At 42.6% G+C, this 19,339-nt stretch overlaps 1 long non-coding RNA gene across 10 annotated transcripts in view; it reads right to left on the reverse strand.

Moving 5' to 3' along the window:
• Positions 1-16,557, reverse strand: part of LOC126508509 (uncharacterized) — a 29,058-nt gene extending 12,501 nt beyond the window's left edge. Inside the window, exons 1-4 of one of the 10 annotated variants that reach the window (XR_007593851.1) lie at positions 16,135-16,557; positions 7,686-7,865; positions 6,047-6,125; positions 2,977-3,126 (exon numbers count right to left, since the gene is read on the reverse strand). This is a non-coding gene — a long non-coding RNA (uncharacterized lncRNA). The remainder of the gene's footprint in view (positions 1-2,976; positions 3,127-6,046; positions 6,126-7,685; positions 7,866-16,134) is intronic. The other 9 variants (XR_007593849.1, XR_007593848.1, XR_007593852.1 and 6 more) reach the window with 9 other exon arrangements.
• Between the last annotated feature and the right edge of the window lie 2,782 nt (positions 16,558-19,339).

Below are 19,339 nucleotides of genomic sequence, written 5' to 3' on the forward strand. Positions count from 1 at the left end.
TCTTTTCTTACTGCATAAGGGGCTGTCTAGCTTCTAGAGCAGTGATTCTTGCCCTATGGTAAAATTTGCCCTCAGAAACACTGGGTAAACTGAAGACATTTTTGGTTATAACAAATACCACAATTAACTCAGAGCTAGCATTTTATTGCTTTGATACTGCTTTACCGTTGGCCTTGGATGGCACAAAATCAAGCCAGCCAGGAGGCACTAAGTTGGAAACTGTGCCCATAGCTGATGGCAACGCCGTTCTAAGCAAGGAGTCAGGGCTGCCTGAAGAGTTCCCTAGCAAAAGTTTGCAAAGGCCACCAGCCAGGAAGAAATGAGAGACGACAGCTTCGAAGCAGACCAGTCAAGATGGGATTTTTTTTTTGCCTCAAATCTAGGCAAGATGTAGAAGCAGTGTGCGAGGTGATTTACTTCATATCATGGAGTTAATCAGCTCCTTTAATGCGCATGATCCCTCTGTCTCTAATCCGTCTGCTTCCATGAGGATCCCTGTCTAACGCTGCCTAGTTTTCTCAGCTGTTTGTAGAGTACTGACATCGGATAAGAGGAAGACAAGGAAGGTGTGAAACTTTCCTTGCACAACCTTCTGTCCTGCTCCCAATTCTCTCTCTCTCTCTCTCTCTCTCTCTCTCTCTCTCTCTCTCTCTCTCTCTCTCTTTCTCTCCTTTCTTTCTTTCTTTCTTTTTGTTTGTTTGTTTGTTTGTTTGTTTTTTATTTTTGAGACAGGGTTTCTCTGTGTAGTCCCCCCTGACCTGGAACTTGCTCTGTAGACCAGGCTGGCCTCTAACTCACATAGATCCTTCTGCCTCTGCCTCCCGAGTGCTGGGATTAAAGGCCTGTACCACCCTCGCTCAGCTGTTTTTGTCCTTGAGCAGGAGACAACAGATTTACAGCTCAGATTAGTTTTCAAAACATAAGGGGGTCCACACACCTCTGTACCTCTGAGCCCTTCTACCTGCAAACGTACACCACATGCCTTACAGTGTGTTTTCAACCCGGGAGGAAGCTCTCTCCCCACACCCAAACCCACGCTCCTGTCCTGAGAATGGCACCATTCTCTTTGCTCGCAGGCTCAGTTATTCCATCTTCACAGGGCCCCAGAGAAGGCAGCTGAGGAGAGAGGAGCCTTAAACAGCCAAGATTTGTCATGAACCAAAACAACCTAGGACAGGAAGGAGCAACTGGGACACTGCGCTCCCTGTACCTGCTACTTTGGGAAGGCTCAGAGACTTGCTAGACTGAATAAACAGAGCTAGTGGCTAGACATAAAGACTCCGAGGTAAGTGCCTGCCTGTCCGTGTCCGCCTTGGGCTGCAGCACTTTGGGGAGCTAGAGACCAGCCTCAGGCAGGTGGAGACTTGAGTGGGCATGTGACCCAGTGAGCCAGAGAGGGACAGGAAATGCATGAACACCCTTCACCTGCCCAAGCTGTGCCCTAACACCAGAGTTCCCAGAAATCTCCGAGAATTTCAAGAAATTCTATGACTTTCTCAATGTGCTTACTTGTGCAGTTAAATAAACTAGTGTACATTGGAAGGTGAATAATCTCGTTGTTAACTGTTTGTTGAAGCCTAGTGAATGACTAACTCACTTGGAGGTAGGCTAAGATTTGGCTGAATTCCATAGTCAATTCCACAATATCCACCCTCTGTTTCTGAAAGTCAGGGACTGACATGGTGCCAACTTGTGTAAGGGGTTCAAATGGTGATCAGTAAGTTGAACAGCCAGCAAATTGGTTGGTTTGTTTTTGAAACAGGGTCTCTCTATGTAACTCTGGCTGTCCTGGAAACGACTGTGTAGACCAAGCTGGCCCCTGACTCACAGACACCTGCCTAGCTCTGTTTCTCTAATGCTGGAATAAGATGCGTGGACCACCATGCCAGATCTTAATAACCTAGAACTTGATCCTTTGGAAGCTTCACCTTAGCCCCACTCCTCCCTCTCCAAACCCTGCCCCCTCTCAGAGAGCTCACCAAGCAGCAGCTCCTCCCCCGGAGCTGTTCAAGACTACTTCTACAGGGGGTTTAGTCTCCTGTCCATTGACCTGCCTGTGATTTCTCCTCTTCCCCGAGACCACCTGGGGTGGGGGGGGCGCTCTGCTCAGATCCCATGAATAGATGTTTCTCAGTTCTGCCTAACTCCATGTAGTGACAGAAGTGGCCTGAACTGTAGGACACCTAGCTGGCGTCAGATTAGCTAAGTGTTGGAAGACCCTGTACATTTGGTACCAGGCATGTTATGAGCAAAAGCAACTCAGAGGTCCTAACAGAGTGGAAAGACACTGAGCTGGCTGTGATGCAGGACGATCAGCTTATTCAGCCAGAGGGGAGGAACCTTGACCTAGTGGCCCAAAGGGGCAGATTGTGGTGGAACTGAGAACAATGGGGGATATTGAGAAAGGGAGCCACAGTACTTGGAGAGACCTAGTCAGTAGCTCTGGATTACAGAGTTTAGAAGGCCACTTCTGTCACTACATGGAGTTAGGCAGAACTGAGAAACATCTATTCATGGGATCTGAATTTAACTATTCCACTTCAGATGCCCATCACAAACGCCAGGTCTTCAAGAGAACTGCTGACTGACAGGCTACAAACTGATGAGCTCCCTTAATACATTTTTCAGGTCTGCCAACTAGTCCCTGGAAGTACTCATAAAATGTATGAACATGATTTATTAACTAGCAGTGGTTTATGATTCAGGATCCGAGGAAGCCAAATGGACGAGGTGCATAGGGCAAGGCATGGGGGAAGGGGGCAGAGCTTGCATACCTTCTGGGCCTGCCACCTTCTCAGAACGGCAATATGTTCACTAGTCCAGACTCTGTTCAACTTCAGCAATTAGTGGGTTTTACGGAGCTTCCCTTCAGCAGGCAGAATGGGTTAAACCTCAGCCTCTAGTAATGAACTCACTTGTCTCTGATGTGTAGAGTTGGGGGTTGGAGTTGTACCCCAGCTGTCTAAGGATGCCCACCTAGATCATGGTCTTCCTGGAGACTACTAACTCCTGTCCTCTCCACTTGTGCCCTGGGGAGGTCCACATCCTCCTTGGTGCCTGTTGATACAACTTCTTCTTAGCTCTTGTTATCATGTGGACTTTCAGACTTGTACCACTCCAGGCATTCTGTTTGGTAAAACAGAAATGGGTAAGTTCCACACGGTGGACTCCACTGGTTCGTTGGATGAATAACCATTCCCAGCCCTTTCTTTCCTGCTGTTTTCTTGACTATGGGTTAGAAAACTTAAACATTCTCTTTCTTATCATCTAGGGAATGGTAGAATTTTGACCCTGGAGACAGAAGCAAACGTTTCTAAGAATTTAGAGAAAGTATTTTTTTTCTCCTTTGGTAAATGAGATAGCACAGTGGGTGTGTCTCTTTGCCTTATTCCAACACTAAAACCTCACAGTCAGCAGAGTGTCTGTGGACGTGTTGAGGCTGATAGGGGAGGCCAAAGAAATAACCATGCTATCCTTGACACTGGGGCTGATGAACTGATGCCAGTAACACATTGCACTCCGGATTTCATGAGTGAAGACTGGACACAAGAGTTGGGTTCTCTGTAACTTGCAATTGAAATGAATAACCTCAAAGCAACTCTTACATGAGAACAAACTTTCTCTCTCTAGACTCTAGAGAAATGCATTTAGCAATATCTTAAGTTATAAATCTCACTAGTTTTATGTAGCCTGAAATTATTTTTTAATTACTTTACACAAACCTCTAGTTAAACTTCTTGGTTATGGAAAAATTTAAAATTTCATATTCCCTGACCAGGGCCTGGGTAAACTGAAAAGTGCTTTTCAAGCACAAAAACCTTTGATGCATCATTGTGGCCTCAAATCAGGTAGAACTGGAGAATTTGTACCCTTGAAACAAACAAAAACAAAAATTCTACTATAATTCACTGTGGACAGAAGTGATTCAGCATGACTAAGCGAGCTTATCACCTGGCTGTAGAGAACACAGTGATTTGAATCTGTAAGCCAGGGAAAAGTCATTTAGTAATAAATAAAATTGGGTTGACACCACACAATACACACAAGAATAGACTGATTCCAATGGGAATAGAGAGAAATTAGAAAAAATAATGAACTCAAATAAACACTGAAATAAAATGCAGATAAAAAAGTATTATTGAGTATGGGGAAAGGATCACTGTATCAGTTCTCTATCCTGCCAGCCAGCTCCCAGATAATGACACAGAGACTTCTTGTTAATTATGGAAGCTTGGGCTCTAGCTAGGCTTGTTTCTAACTATCTCCTATAATTTAAATTAACCCATATGATTATTAATCTATAGTCTACCACATGGCTTTCACCGCTATCCCATTCTGTGTGTCTGACTTGTTCTTCTTCTCTGCCTCGCTTCTTCCCAGAGTCCTCTCTGTGCCTGGAAGTCCTGCCTATACCTCCTGCTAGCTATTGGCCATTTAGCTCTTTATTTAACCCATCAGAAGGCACCTTGGCAAAGATACATCTTTAAAGTATACAAAAAGATTATTCTCCCTTGTGTCTAAATAAAAGGAAAGGGTTTAATTCTAACATGGTAAAACTGCGTGTAATAAGAACAATTATCAGGTAAGAATTACATTCATAATGTCCAGTTCATTTGCATTTTGAAAATTCAGAGAAAAACTCTATTATCTATTCTATATTGATGAGTCCCAAGTTTTACACCTAAACCACTTTTTATCATGACTTGTATTACCAACCCAAATTTATCTTTTTAGACCTCAAAACATTTTCTTAGATAAACAACTTAAGCTTTTATGTCTCTCAAACCTTATGCATTTTTTTACCTCCTTTGTGAGTTTCTTTTCTGAATTTGGTGACAAAGAACATTGCAACTCTAACTATCTTGTCTTCGGTTCCATCAGAGACCTGATAAGGTGTAATATTACCTGAGTAAACAAAAAGTACATAGCAAACAACTTCCAAAACTATAGAAATGACAGAGATAGGTGACAACATGGACAGTCACCCAAGTTCCCTTTGCAACAATGTGGATTCATCTTCAGTCTACAGGTAGACTACAGATATACTACAAGTCTAGTATATCTGACAAACTTTTCTGTGAAGAAGGCATTTTGAATTTGTCTTGACAAAGTTTGATAGTTGTCTTCTTTTGTGTCCTGCTTGTCCAGTTTGGACAACATATTGTCAGCAGTAGAAGTAAGGGCTGTTTCTTGCCCAGATGGCTAGCTTTGCCTCATAGTAAGCAAACTCCATAGGGAGGTTCTTTGACACCCATCATCCTTTTTGAAGTAATTGGTGCTACAAGGAATAGACATACCTCACTGTCATGAATTGCCTTATGTTGTTAAAATATTTTAAATGCCATATTCCATAGGTCTTGGAAGTGTTTGAAGACTATTTAAAATATATTTGTTTATTAAACTTGAAAACATATCTAACATGACTACAAGTTTGATTGTAGATGACTAACTACTAACCTGTATTTCTTTATTATCCTAAGTAGCTTTTAAGGACTAAAACTTACATTACATTTTAAAAAGAGCTACATAGGTATAATATCTTAAACAAGAATAGAAGGATATATACAGTATAACCAAAATAACTTTAAATTTGTATCAACATATAAAAATCCATACCAAATATGTAAAATATTTGAGAGTAGTAGCTGTGTTTTTTTTTAAGTTTGAAAATAGATTCAATAATCTTCCCTTTTAATCTATCATTTCTTTTCTTTCTTTTTTTGTGGTTTTTTTTTTTTTTTGAGACAGGGTTTATCTGTGTAACTTTGGAATCTGTCCTGGAACTAGCTTTGTAGACCAGGCTGATCTCAAACTCACAGAGATCCACCTGCCTCAGCCTCCTGATGCCTGGATTGAAGGCGTGTGCTACTACCACCTGGCATCCTATCATTTCTATATCCCCCCTTTTTCTTTTCAGAATGAGGTCATTGAAGCTGATTCCTTTTACTCAGCTTTTTTCCTGACCATGACCAATAACAACTTGTGACAAAACCCCCTAAACAGTGACAAACATCCATAGCACACCAGGGGACCAAAAATCACTCACCCCACTTCGTGAGAATGTGGGTGTCTTGTTCTCTAGATTGCTTAATGTTGTCTTGGAGCAACAGCATCTTTAGGGAACCCTGAGAAAATTAGGATAATGATCAAGTCCTGGGAGAGTCAACTGCTGTCCAATCTCAGTGTGGGAAAGTGCAAGGCTTCTCTGAAGTCCTGGCTGGATAGTCTATGAGGCTGGACCATCTCAGCTAGCAGCTTTGAAGTTGTTTTGGATGCAGAATTTTGAGGAAACTGCAACAGAAGCTTTCTGAAAAGCTGAATCACCTAGACTACTTGTCCTCATTGGTGTTTAGTGCCTTTTTTTCTTTCTGAAAGCACACAAAGTTTTAAAAATAACCTATATATCTGCATTAACACAAGCATAGAATATGCAGTGTACACAAGTCATATAAAGATAATTTTTTGTTTTATGTTTGAGTGGGTAAAGGCATCTGTCAATTTTATAAGTTGATTTGGACTGTATAATCAAACTGTCATGAGGGCTGTGTAGACAACAAGATTTATCATGTCTCATCCAGTCACAGAGCTGTTCCCATGTTGAGGGATCAGCATATACGTCACCTGTCTTTCAGTCTTTCCTGGATTTTCCCCTCATGTCTGTAACCAAGATCCTCAGGAGGTCTCCCCTAGTCAACTCTGATCTCTATTAACTTTGAAGGAATCCATAGCTTTTTGTTTCCTGTGGAAACAAAGGCATATCCCCTTCCCCAACATAACACATATTCTGGTTTCCATTTTAAAGTTAAAACATCCCTAAAGTATATAAGCTGGTTTAATTCAGCAGTCCCTTCCACAATCCAGTATCTTTCAGGAGCTGCTGTTTGCTCCTCAGTATTTAAACAATTCAAAGTCGATAAAGCACCATAGGTGATCAAGACACCCTGTGTATTTCCCATCTTTACATGGCTTATTCTTTTATATTACTTTATTCTCCCTTTAAAGACTTTATGATTTTTAAACTGTTTTTTTTTTTAATGACAGTCTATACCCATTTTTTACTGCATCTGTTTAAAGGTTTTCTCGGTCTGGACCCCTTTATTGCATATCAGTAGCTTTCTTTGCCTGGTGAACCAAGCCTTAACCTTGCTGTGCAACTCTACACATGGTGCTGCTGGCTCAAGCCTACAGGCAGCATGTCTCTGTACACTGTAGCCCATTGACTGAGAGACCACGGGACTACAAAGCTGTGTTTGACTGTATATTTCTGTGTTTGAAACTTTTTAAAAGCTTTCTCAGGTCCTATGTGAAATACCTGTCCCTACGTTAGATGCCATATGTAGTAGTTATTTCTCTGTCCTGATAGCCAGCTCCCAAATAATGGCATGGAAACTTGTTTATTATGAAAAGCTCAGCCTATAGCTTAGACTTATTCCTAATTAGCTTTTTTTTTTTTTTTTTTGGTTTTTCGAGACAGGGTTTCTCTGTAGCTTTAGAGCCTGTCCTGAAACTAGCTCTTGTAGACCAGGCTGGCCTCGAACTCACAGAGATCCACCCGCCTCTGCCTCCCAAGGGTTGGGATTAAAGGCGTGTGCCGCCACCACCACCCGGCCCTAACTAGCTCTTATAACTTAAACGCATATGCTTTTTAAAATTAATCTACATTCTACTACATGATTTTTTTTTACCTCTATCCAATTCTGTGTGCCTGACTTGTTCCATGTCTTGCTGGCTTCTCTGCCTCTCTTCTTCCCAGAGTCCTCTCCTTGCTATACCTTCTGTCTAGTATTGGCCATTTAGCTCTTTATTAAATCAATCAGAAGGCACCTTGGCAAAGACACATCTTCACAGTGTACACAAAGATTATTCTGAAACAGATAACCATAATTCAAATGCCACATACAGCAAGAGAAAACCTGATCTTAAAAAAATACTGTGGCTAGGAGGATGACTTCATTGGTAAAGTGCTTTCTGCCCAACCATGAGGACCTTAACTTAGATCCCCAGCACCCACATAAAAGCTAGGCTTAGCAGCATGTATCTGCAAACTCAATGCTGGGAAGACAAAGACAGAGCGTCCATGGCAAGTCAGCCTAGCAGAATCTGCAAACACTGGATTCAGTGAGAGTCTAAAAACATTATACAGAGTTGTTAAGGAACACACCTGACATCAGCTTCTGGTCTCCACATGTTTACACACACAAGTGCAAGTGGGCTGGGACACACATGTGAACATGTACAGACACACACACACACACACACACACACATCTTAGATACACATTTTTTTTTTTTTGCATAGCCAGAACCACCATGAATAAGCTCAAAAGACAGGCTTGGAATGCAGCTCTGTGGTAGAATTTTTAACATGTATGTGAACCTAGAATTCCACCCCCAACACCACAAAACCATTTCCTCTACCTATATCAAAAATGCAACAAGTGATAAATGTGAAGAAAATATTTTCAAAATATATCACAAATAATAGTCTAATAGTCATGACAACAAGAAAATCTCAAATGTAATACCATAAAGAGAAGAGTGAAATTAATCACTGTGATATTGTTGTTATGTTAGCGACATATGCTAGCATTTCCTGTCCAGCTTTTATTCATTTCAGGAATTAATAGTCGGATTTCAAAAGCGGGAAAGCTGGACTGCGTAGCCATCTACAGATAGCTTCCTTCCAAGACTAAAGGGGTTTGCAGCCCTAAGTGAATAATAACCTCCAGGAAATCTGTACAAATAAAATATGCACACACTATTCTAAGAAATAGGGATTTCTAGGATATTTTTAACTCTGACATTTTCCATCCCAGAAGGTTTTTTTGTTTTGTTTTGAAGCTTGTAGTCTGCTGGCATTCCCTTTCTTTTTCTGTATTTATTTTAGAACATAACTCCCACAAACAATATGGCTCCCCTGTTGGCAAGGATGAGCTGTGGGACACTGGTGTGCAGTCCCCCAGCTGCGTGTATGCAGGGCTACGTGAATTCCTAACTGATCTATGCCCTGGCTCCCTTGCCCTTTCTTTGAAGCATTCCCTGACAGAAGCGCTGTTTGGTTTACTACACTAGACACTTTCCTGCCAAACAATGTTTGGGAGAAGAGTGAGAGTTCAGCTATTTTAAGAACCACCAGCCAATGTACCTATTGATCCCTTTCCATGTATCATCCAAGGTACTTCCCAGCCACCAGTTATGGGAATCGAGAGTGTTCAGAGGCCAAGGGCAACCAGAATGAGAAAAGAAACCTTTCTAGTGTGGTTTGTAAATGAAATCTTCTTCTCTGGCTCCAGGAAGGAATTATAAACATCTCAGCCTGAACAAGACCTGTTTCTATTTATTTGTCCGTTTGTTTGTGTTTGGCTGGGGATCAAACCTAGGTTTTCCACATAGTAACCTGGTGTTCTACCACTGAACCCTAGGGCCAGCTTTAAAAATGGTTTAGTAATCATGCAACCCAGTGGGAATAAAAAGACTATAGAGTTACCCGAACTATCATTCTTATAGTCACAACAACACCCTTTGTCACATGTCCTGGTCATGACTTTAGCTTCAGCTGCACCGGTTGCAAGCTGAAGACTCCCTGGCACCATGCTTTTGAACCTTTTCCGAAGCTTCGATGTCTGAGCCCTGCCACACACATAGCTGGGCAAGTATGATCCAGAAGACTTTCCGCAACCAAAGAGGCTGGAGTTGGCTAATGGTCCCTCTCACTCTCACCCATCTTTTGGAAGTACATTCCAAAAGTGTTCCTCAGAGTCCTGGGGGGTATCAATTTCCCGCGACGGTAACTGGCCGAGTAACCCATGCTCTAGTGGCCTTTCCTTTTCAACTGTGTTGTATTCTTTGCATTCTTATTTTAACTTCCTGAGATTTTCCTTCAGATGAACAGTTATATTCACAATGGCCTGCCCCCTCCCATCAAACATCAATGAAGACAATTTCCCCACAGGGCAATCTGATAGAGGCGGTTCCTCAGGATGTTTCAGTTGACAGCTGAAGCCAATCATGAGAGGCTGGTTACGACACCAACCCAAGACGGTCTTACTCACAGAAGAAGAAAAGAATCAATGAAAGGAAGAGGTTGAAGTTTTAGAGTCAGCAGGCTTCTCTACAAAGAAGACTAAAACAGAGAGGTGAGCTGGTCTGTAGAGAGGGGTGGAGATGTTAAGGAGTTAGGTTTAAAAAGAAGAGAGAAATGAGTACTTCTGTGTTACGAAAGGTCTGTCAGAATCAAGAAGCTCTTATCTCAGTCTACTGTACCTCTGTAACACAACATAATACCCAGTGTTGGGTAATATGCAAAGAGGAAGTTTAATTGGCTCATAATTCTGGCAGCTGGAAAGTTCAAATATGATACAGCTCGGGTTAAATCTCAGCACAGGGGCAAGGTGGAAGAACACCAGCCACATGCAGTGATCTATAGGGCAGCCCCGTGTTCTAACAGCCTACACTTTAAAAAAAGATTTTTTAAAAAATTAGCTTGCATGTATGGATATTTGGCTACATGTATGTTTGTGTGCCACAGAAGCCAAAGAGAGCATCAGATCACCTGGGACTAGAATTAGGAGCTGGCTGAGAACGGCCAGTGCTCTTAACCATGGAGTTGTTCCCAACACTCCAGTCACCTAACAGCCCACTTTTGGAAGAACTCAGCCCTGTGATGAACGTGATTGAGGTGAGGCAAATCTCACCTCAAAACAGAGATAAAGGGCTGTGGAATAGCTTAGTCAGTAAAGGCCAAGCCTGATGGCCTGCATTCAGTCCTGAGACTCCACGAGGTGGAAGAAGCGAACCAACCCCACAGTCGTCCTCTGAGCTCAACACACGCACCGTGGCAATGCACTCCTCTCCCCAACGCACAGTGAATTCATAAGTGCAAATTTTAAAAAGAGGTAAAACCTAGTTGCCTACAGCCTCACTCACTCATCGCCAGAGCATCTGCAGAAACTATCTTTTACTGGTCCAAGCTTTGAAGTTACAGGGGCTTCATGAGAGAATGTTTGAGGGATGCGGCACCCTTGAAGACCGTGTGAGAACAGAGCACCACCCAAGCAGATGAGTTTGTGACTTGCTCCTGTGTTGAAGAGATCAATGCAGCCATGTGTGCTCAGCCACACAAGACTAGTGGGTATTTGGACCAGCTAGAATTGTTTCTAGAGAGATTCTCTTAAGCTAGATGCCCATCTGTACTGGCTGGTTTTATGTTAGCTGAACACAAGCTAGAGTCACCAGAGAGGAAAGAACCTCAGTTAAGGAAATGCCTCCATGAGATTCAGCTGTGAGGCATTTTCTTAATTAGTGCTTAATGTGGGAGGGACACTGTGGGTGGTGCCACCCCTGGGCTGGTGGTCCTGGCTTCTACAAGAACGTGAGCTAAGCAAGTCAGTAAGCAGCTCCCTCCACGGCCTCTGCATCAGCTCCTGTCTCCAGATTCCTGCCCTGATTGAGTTCAGTCTTGACTTTCTTCAGAGATGAAAAGCAATGTGGAAGTGTAAACTGAATAAACCCTTTGGACCCAAGTTGCTTTTTGGTCATGGTGTATTGTTGCAGTAACAGAAACCTTAACCAAGACACCGTCTAACGGGGAAGAAAACTCAGTCGTGGTAGTAAAAGAGATATAGAAGAACATTATTAGAGAAACTACTTTGGAATGTATGGCAAGATTGAAACCATACAAGTCATGAAAGACAGGCAAAAGGAATGGAAAAAGGAAAGAATGCCCTTTTATAAGTTTTAATGATCAAGAACCAATTGATAAAATTGTTTAGCAATATCACATTACTCACGGGCATAACCGCAGGGTGAGAGGTGCCTTTCTGAACAAGAAGAGCAGCATACTGGATCATAAGTAGGTCATGGAGGTAGATTTGGCAATGTAATGGGTGGTGGAGTTCATTTAGGCTGGGGTGGGAATGCTGGCCAAAGAGCAGACTCTGCCAGTGAAGATGTTGGCAACAGAAGCGGCTATGGGGGGGGGGGGAGATGACACACTATTTGGGAGGTGATAAAGGAAACGATGGTGGCAGTCCTTGTTACAGGGGTAGAGGAAGTTGTCTATGTTGTAGTGGTCCAGGATATGGAAGCTAAGGCATGGGAGAAGAGGAGGAAGTCTTGGTGGTGGTGGCTACACTGCTTTCAGGGATGATAGTGGACAGTAGAAATCAGATAATGGGCTCAGCAAGGGAGCAGTGGCATAGAGAACACTTAAGCAGTCCCTTAGGTAGTGGCTATGGACCTGGTCGCACTTGTGGTGGGTACTGCAGCAAAGGGTTTTTAAACTATCGAAAAAGGTCTGTGCGGTGTGCAGCAGGGGAGAAGGGATTACCAGGAGAAGTCCAGGTCACTCAGAGGCAGTCCTCCCAAAGGTAAGTTTGCTGCAGAAGAAGCCATGAGTCATAGAAAAGTTACTGTCACTTAAAACGGGAAACTCTCCTTGCTCTGGACTGTCCCATCCACAGTCTGCAAAAGGTTCAGTTATGGGCTTGAGAGACGCCCAGAGGTTAAGAGCACTGGCTGTTCTTCCAGAGGGCTTGAGTTCAATTCCCACAACCAAATGGTGGCTCACAACCATCTGTCATGAGATCTGCTGCCCTCTTCTGGTGTGCATGCATGCAGACAGAACACTGTGTACATAATAAACAAACAAATCTTTAAGAATGTTTTACAAGTTCAGCTACTGTCTAATGCAACTGTAGTATAAAGTAGAAGTCCATTCCTTTTGTCTAGTGAAGCTCTTTTCATTTTATTGGGTATAGTAGCCTATAAAGTATGGTAATGCTACCACAAAATTTTAAAAAATGATTCTTTTTCACTTTGAAAAGGGGAAAAAAGAACTCGGTCTTGTAAAAATTGATGGGTGCTGTCCAGAGGCAATGATATTATGACATCGGATCACCTCCCACCGTGCTCTGATAAGTAACTCATTTATTTTCCACAAGAAGGGTAAAGCTAGCTTTCGGGGTGCTATGAAGCCACTGGGGTTATTTTTTCAAAAACCAGCTCACAACACCCTCCCACTGAAGGAGCAAAAGTGACCCAAACTGAAAAGGGCATTGCGTGGTGGGGGGTGGGATAGGCGGGGAGGTGGATAAGATGTCTAGGGATGAGAACACTCAGCAGTGCCCACGAGGCCTCAAAGGCACGGGCTCTGGAGCATCAGAACCTGCAGCTTCAGTTCAGTCAGCTTGGAGAGACTGGTGCCTCAAGAACTGGTTTCCCTGAGAGGACAACCTCACAGATGGAAGGACGTTCAGACTGTAGACCGCTCATGGGTCGGGATCACATTAGCACCGAGAACCTGGTATTCGAACAAGGAAGGGATCTATATCATACAGAAATTAAAACCTACACCTTGGTTGAAAAGTTGCTGTCACTCATTCACCTGCTAGCACAGGGGCCAGAGAGAAAACAAAGGATGGGGACAGCAATGCCTTTCATTCAATTCTTAACGATGGGCGCCTTTTATTAGTTTCTTGGATGGCTTCCTCATGTTGGACCAAGTGTAACGTTTTACATTTTTAGTATACTTAGCTTAAAGTCAATTCTAGGCATTAAAGAGATTTCAGGCTAGAGCATATAAAGTTCTTTGATATTAGATTAGGTCTTTTTTTCTTTTCTTAACGTGTCTCAAATCTTTACAGTAAAATTGTTTCATGCTTCTCACTGTGGTGACTCTATTGGAGTCACCGTGTATCTCCCCACTGTGAGGATATCATGGGAGATATAGAAATGGACTGTCCGAATATCATCCCTCCCTTCCCACAGCTTCCTTGTTGTTAACTGTAGTTCAGACATTGAGGTACAAACTGAAAGGGAGCTGACTCGGGGGAGGGCCCAGAGTGCTCCGTTTGCTTCTATTTTCCTTCCTGCAAGAAGGCTGAAAAGCACATGTAAAGAAGGCTGGAGCTTTAGCTGCCACCCAGTAGCTCGAGGTGACCTCTGGTGGTGACAGATACTGTTTGTGACTCCAGGATCACCTGCCCAGAGCTGGTCTCTTGTCTTTTCTCACCAGATCCAGCTTTACTATTAAAGTCCAGCGGCCCTCAAGGCGCCTTCCGGCCCTGCTCGCATGGAGAGTCCACACTCATGCTGAATGCCGAAGATGGGGCTGGGAAGGAGCACCCAGAGCTTCCCAGCTGAGATTAGCTTATCTCTTACCCAAAAAGCAGTCCGTGCTCACCTTGCTTATGCTACTTTTATTTGGGTTTCTCTGTTTCTGTTAGCCGAATTCCTTACAATTTGAAATTGATGCCCATAGGGCCTTGTACACTTTGTAGTTACCTGTAGCTACAGCAATTCTGTACTAAAACATTTTTTCACCGATGTATTGCCCTAAGCGATTGCTCTTCAACTTCTCTCTCGGTGCAGTTGCTCAGGAAAACCCGAGGCAGGTCCCCTTGGACCGTTATGAATCTGTCTTCTTTCACTTTTGCTTGGCAAGATCATACCTAGCTCTTTGCAAGCGCTTGCTGGAGTCTGCGAGCCCCTACTTCTTCCCGGTCTCCTAACTGATTATTCTATCAGGAGCTTCTATGAAGCTGGGAACCTGGCTGAGCCAGAGGGAGAGAGGCTGGGTTAGAAAGGATGAAGGTTAAAAGAAAGAGACTTAGCTCTTTGCAAAACAGACAGCTAGAGCTTTCAAATGCCTCATTCATTCCACTCATACAGTGGGACCAGAACATAGCTGCTACCTAGGGAGAAGTAGTGATCATATTCGGGTCGAAATTAGTTTCCCCTTGTTTTGTCTTTGATTTTTATTTCATTAATTCCTCTGTGAATTATTCACCTTGTCTAAAATTCATTAAGATCCCAGCTCTGAGGCTGCTGAGGCAGGAGGATCTTGAGTTTGAGACCAGCTGGGTTCCTTTTCAAAAAACAATACAGAACAAAATAAGCGCAGGAACAGATGTCGTATCCAACCGTACACATGCCATTTGTAGGTTGTATAAGTAATGTCTATGGGAAAATTAATCCCGCAGGCTACATGCATCCCCAAAACAGCTGTGAATGCCACCCAATATAAAACTGCAAACTTGGTTCATGTTACAGGATTTTTTTGTTTCTATATTTTATTGCACAATTCTTTGTAGATAACAACTTCATGTCACAATGTCAAAATGTTGAACTCACCTACTTTCAAGTAAAAAAAAAAAATTCAAGACAGTTTGTATCTGCTCCCTGACATTCTACAAAGACTAAAGGAAGGTGGGGGAGGAAGCAAACCGTAGCAGTGACCAGTGAAACTAGGCAAGGCAGCGGAGGTCTTGTGAGCACTCTCCTGTACGAGTTCCTGTCCCTCTCCCCCTTTTCTTTTCTGAGGCAGAGTCTCATGCAGCCCATGCTGCTCTCAAACTAGCTGTGGATAACGTTGAACTTCTGACCTTCCTGCCTCTCCACCCCAGAGTGCTGGGATTACAGGCACGCACTACCACACCCCAACTATTTTTTTTTTCTTTTAGTTCAAAGAAAGGTGTCATCAATTGATTTCAGTTGGGGAAATTTTAAAAGCCAAGAGGCCGCATGTTTAATGTTGTTCTGAGGAGCAATAGAGGATTTTAGCTCACACACAGAATGAAATGACACAGAGGACACGAGAGTGTCTGCCAACCTTCGTGTGACGTCCTCGCCTCTCATTTCTTTCTTTATTAAGTTACACTTGCTTACTTTTTACTTGTTTCTTTGTGTGTGTTCACACCACAGCACTTGTGAGAGTCAGCTCTCTCCTTCCACCACGTGGATCCCGAGGCTTGAACCCAGGTGTTCTGACCTGGCAACAGCCATCTTTACACGTTGAGCTATCTCTTAGACCTGTTTACCATTTAAATCTCTTGTCTTCCATAGCCCCCCGCCCCCGCCCCAGTGCTGAGGGCTGAACCCTGGTTCTGGGCCACAAATGTAATAAAAAAGCGTTTCACCACTAAACCACATACTCCAAACCACTCTTCATATAAATACTTTAAGATTTCTGCCTAATCAGGTTTTCTTTTCCCATATTTGTGCCATTACACTCTTATGCTCATAATTTTGCTTTTAGTACTTGGAATTATTTTGAATCCACTTCCTACCCACTTTCCAAAACATAACCCAAATGATTTTCCAGGAACCCCATGCATACCTTATATAGAACACTTACCGCAGTACCAGGAGAGGATGCACAGTTTGAAGTTTCCTTTTTAAACTCTATAGTTTGAAGATCTAATCTCATAAGTCCTTGGTAAATATTTTTTTGATCTTCAGCAGGAGCTATCTATTATAATATCTGATCAAAATGAAATGTAACCAGTTACATATTACTATATATATATTACTATATACTATAGATATTATTAATATATATATCCTACAATGTCTTGTTTGAAAAAATTACAAAGTCATTTAAAATAAATAGTATCATGCAGGACAAAGAGTGAGAGAAACCTGCCCAAGGCTGGACGACATAGACTGGAATGCAGCTGGGCCCTGGGACAGGAAATAAATAGAACTCTCCAGGATTCCATGAAACCTCGCTTGCTGTGGAGCGTCAGAAGCTTGAACAAGCACAATACAATACAAGATGTACTAGCACAAAGTAGTACACCTTATGTAACCTCGCAGAGTACAGTGGGTCACAGCGTGTGTTTGGGAGCCAGCTTCCAGAGGTCACATTCAGTTTTGCTGTTTCTGCTGTGAGAACTCAGGCGGGTTGCTTAGGTTTCCTCTTCCTAACGGTTTGCCACTGGGGGGTGGGGGGGTGTACAGCGGAGGCACTGACAACAAGCAGCAGCAGAGGCGGTGGCAGTGGGAGCGGGGAGAATGGGCATGAAAGAATGAGAATAGAGCACGTGGTGCCTGCCTGTCAGTTTCTCCTTCTCTAGAGACCAAGTCCAAAGCCATTCTTAGCTACATAGACAGTTTGAGGTTGGTCTGAGCTTCAGAGACCCTGTCTCAAAAACAAAGAAAGAAGTAGAGAAAAATATAATATTTGTTGTTATAAACAAATAATAATTGTTGTTGCTATTGTTATACTTCATCATCTTTAGACATAACCCATGCCAAAAATTCAATTTGTAAAGCACTAATTATCAGTTAGACAAACTAATAGTTCATTTGGAAAACATTCTGAAAATGATACTGAGTAAGGTTGTTTTAAGAATGTAAAATGAGACAAATTTTTATTTTTTTCTGTGTTGGGGTTAAACCCAGGGATCAAACATACTGGACAAACCTCTACCTCTGAACTATATCTACGCATAGCTCCTCCTTATTTGGTTTGGAGTTCACATGTCCATTGGCATTCTCAAACAGAATTTGGGAACAAAGTTTTCAAAGCTCATTTTGTCTTTTGCTGCAACAGCTTTGTAATCCTTTCAGGGAATCTTAAACAAACATATGGTTTTCCTATGTAGCCCAGGATGGCCTCAATCCCATGGACGCCCTTTCCTTGATTTCTCAGGGCTAGGATTACAGGCATGCATCACCACATTTGACTTTAAATTTATATTACTAGTGATTTGTATTTAGACCTTCAGACTTTTAAAAACATAAAGAATATGACAGGATTTTTAGGTTCTTGAACTTACCTATGCCTTGCCTTTCCCCCTTTTTCTTGACTTTCCTGCCTTCTTTTCCTTTTCTTTTCTTCTCCCCGAGTCCCGTTTAAGAAATTTGTGTGTGTGTGTGTGTGTGTCTGTGTCTGTGTGTGTGTGTGTGTTTTGACACAGGGTTTCTCTATAGCTTTGGGGCCTGTCCTGGAACTAGCTCTTGTAGACCAGGCTGGCCTCGAACTCACAGAGATCGGCCTGCCTCTCAAGTGCTGCGATTAAAGGTGTTGCCATCTTTGGCCAGCTCGCTGCATGAGTCGTCTTTATTGCTATGCTTGCAGCTCTAATTACCATTGCTGTACGTAATGCATTTTTCAGAGTGTCTGGTAAAGATACAAACAAAGGTTCTGCACTGGGGCAGAGGAAGGCAGCCAAAGCAGCTCGAGCTTTAATGTGGAACAAAATCTTAGTTTTCCAACTGTTTCAAGTTGCTTAACCTTTTCTTTGTGTGAAACGGGAGCAATCCCCTATTTTATAATAATTATGAAACTCTAATGAGATACTTTTTTAGTTTATTAAAAATACTACTGAGTTTATAGTATATACTGTGTTTTAAAATATAGGGTCTTTGGAGAATGGATAAGGAAAATGTGGTACATTCCCACAATGGAGTACTACACAGACAGCTTGAATTTTGCAGGAAAATGGATGGAGCTAGAAAACATTATTTTGAGTGAGGTAACCCAGACACAAAAAGACAATTACCACATGGACTCACTCATACGTGTTTTTTAAACATAATGCAAAAAAAGCCAGCCTACAAACCACAATCCCAGAGAACTTAGAACAATGCGAACACTAAGAGAGACTTACATAGATCTAATCTACATGGAAAGTAGAAAGTATAAAAAGACAAGATCTCCTGAGTAAATTGGGAGCATGGGGATCTTGGGGGAGGGTTGAAGGGGGGAGGGGAGGGAGGAGGGGAGGGGGGAGGGGAGAGGCAGGGAGGGGAGCAGAGAAAAACGTAGAGCTCAATGAATATCAATAAAATGTATAAAAATTTAAAAAATAGAATATAGGGTCTTAAAATGTGAGTTAAAAGGGCTGAGAGATGGTTCATCAGTTAAGAACACTGTCTTGTTCATTCAGAGAATCTACATTACGTTTCCAGCACCTACGTTGTTACAGGGGGCTGCTTGTTCCTCCCAGCCCAGAACTGAAATAATCACACAGAAACTATAATATTTAAAACACTGCTTGGTCGATTATCCCTAACTTCTTATTGGCTAACATTTAAATCTTAATTTAACCCATTACTAGTAATCTTTGTATTGCCATGTGGCTGTGGCTTACTGGGTTAAGTTCTGGCTGGCTCCAGCAGGGCTACATGGCGTCTCTCTGACTCTGCCTTGTTGCGGGAGGTCCTTCCGCTCCTCCAACCAATAGCTGCTGAGATACCAGCCCACTGGGGCGTGGTCTCTCTCCCTTTAAAAAAGCGGCTACTTCCTCTGCTCTCTCTCTTCACTTCCTGCTCCGCTGGCTACTAGATTCCCTGGTTGCGCAGAGGGCTGTTGTCTGGGATGGTGATCTGTAAGTTTTTTCCTCCTTAAATAAATACCACCCTAGGGGGCTGGAGAGATGGCTCAGTGGTTAAGAGCATTGCCTACTCTTCCAAAGGTCCTGAGTTCAATTCCCAGCAACCACATGGTGGCTCACAACCATCTGTAATGAAATCTGGTGCCCTCTTCTGGCCTGCAAACATACACACAGACAGAATACTGTATACATAATAAATAAATAAATATTTCTAAAAAA

The sequence above is a fragment of the Alexandromys fortis genome, unplaced genomic scaffold (assembly GCF_014885135.2).
Source record: "Alexandromys fortis isolate MF-2015 unplaced genomic scaffold, M_Fortis_MF-2015_v1.1 scaffold_79, whole genome shotgun sequence".
Taxonomy (NCBI): domain Eukaryota; kingdom Metazoa; phylum Chordata; class Mammalia; order Rodentia; family Cricetidae; genus Alexandromys; species Alexandromys fortis.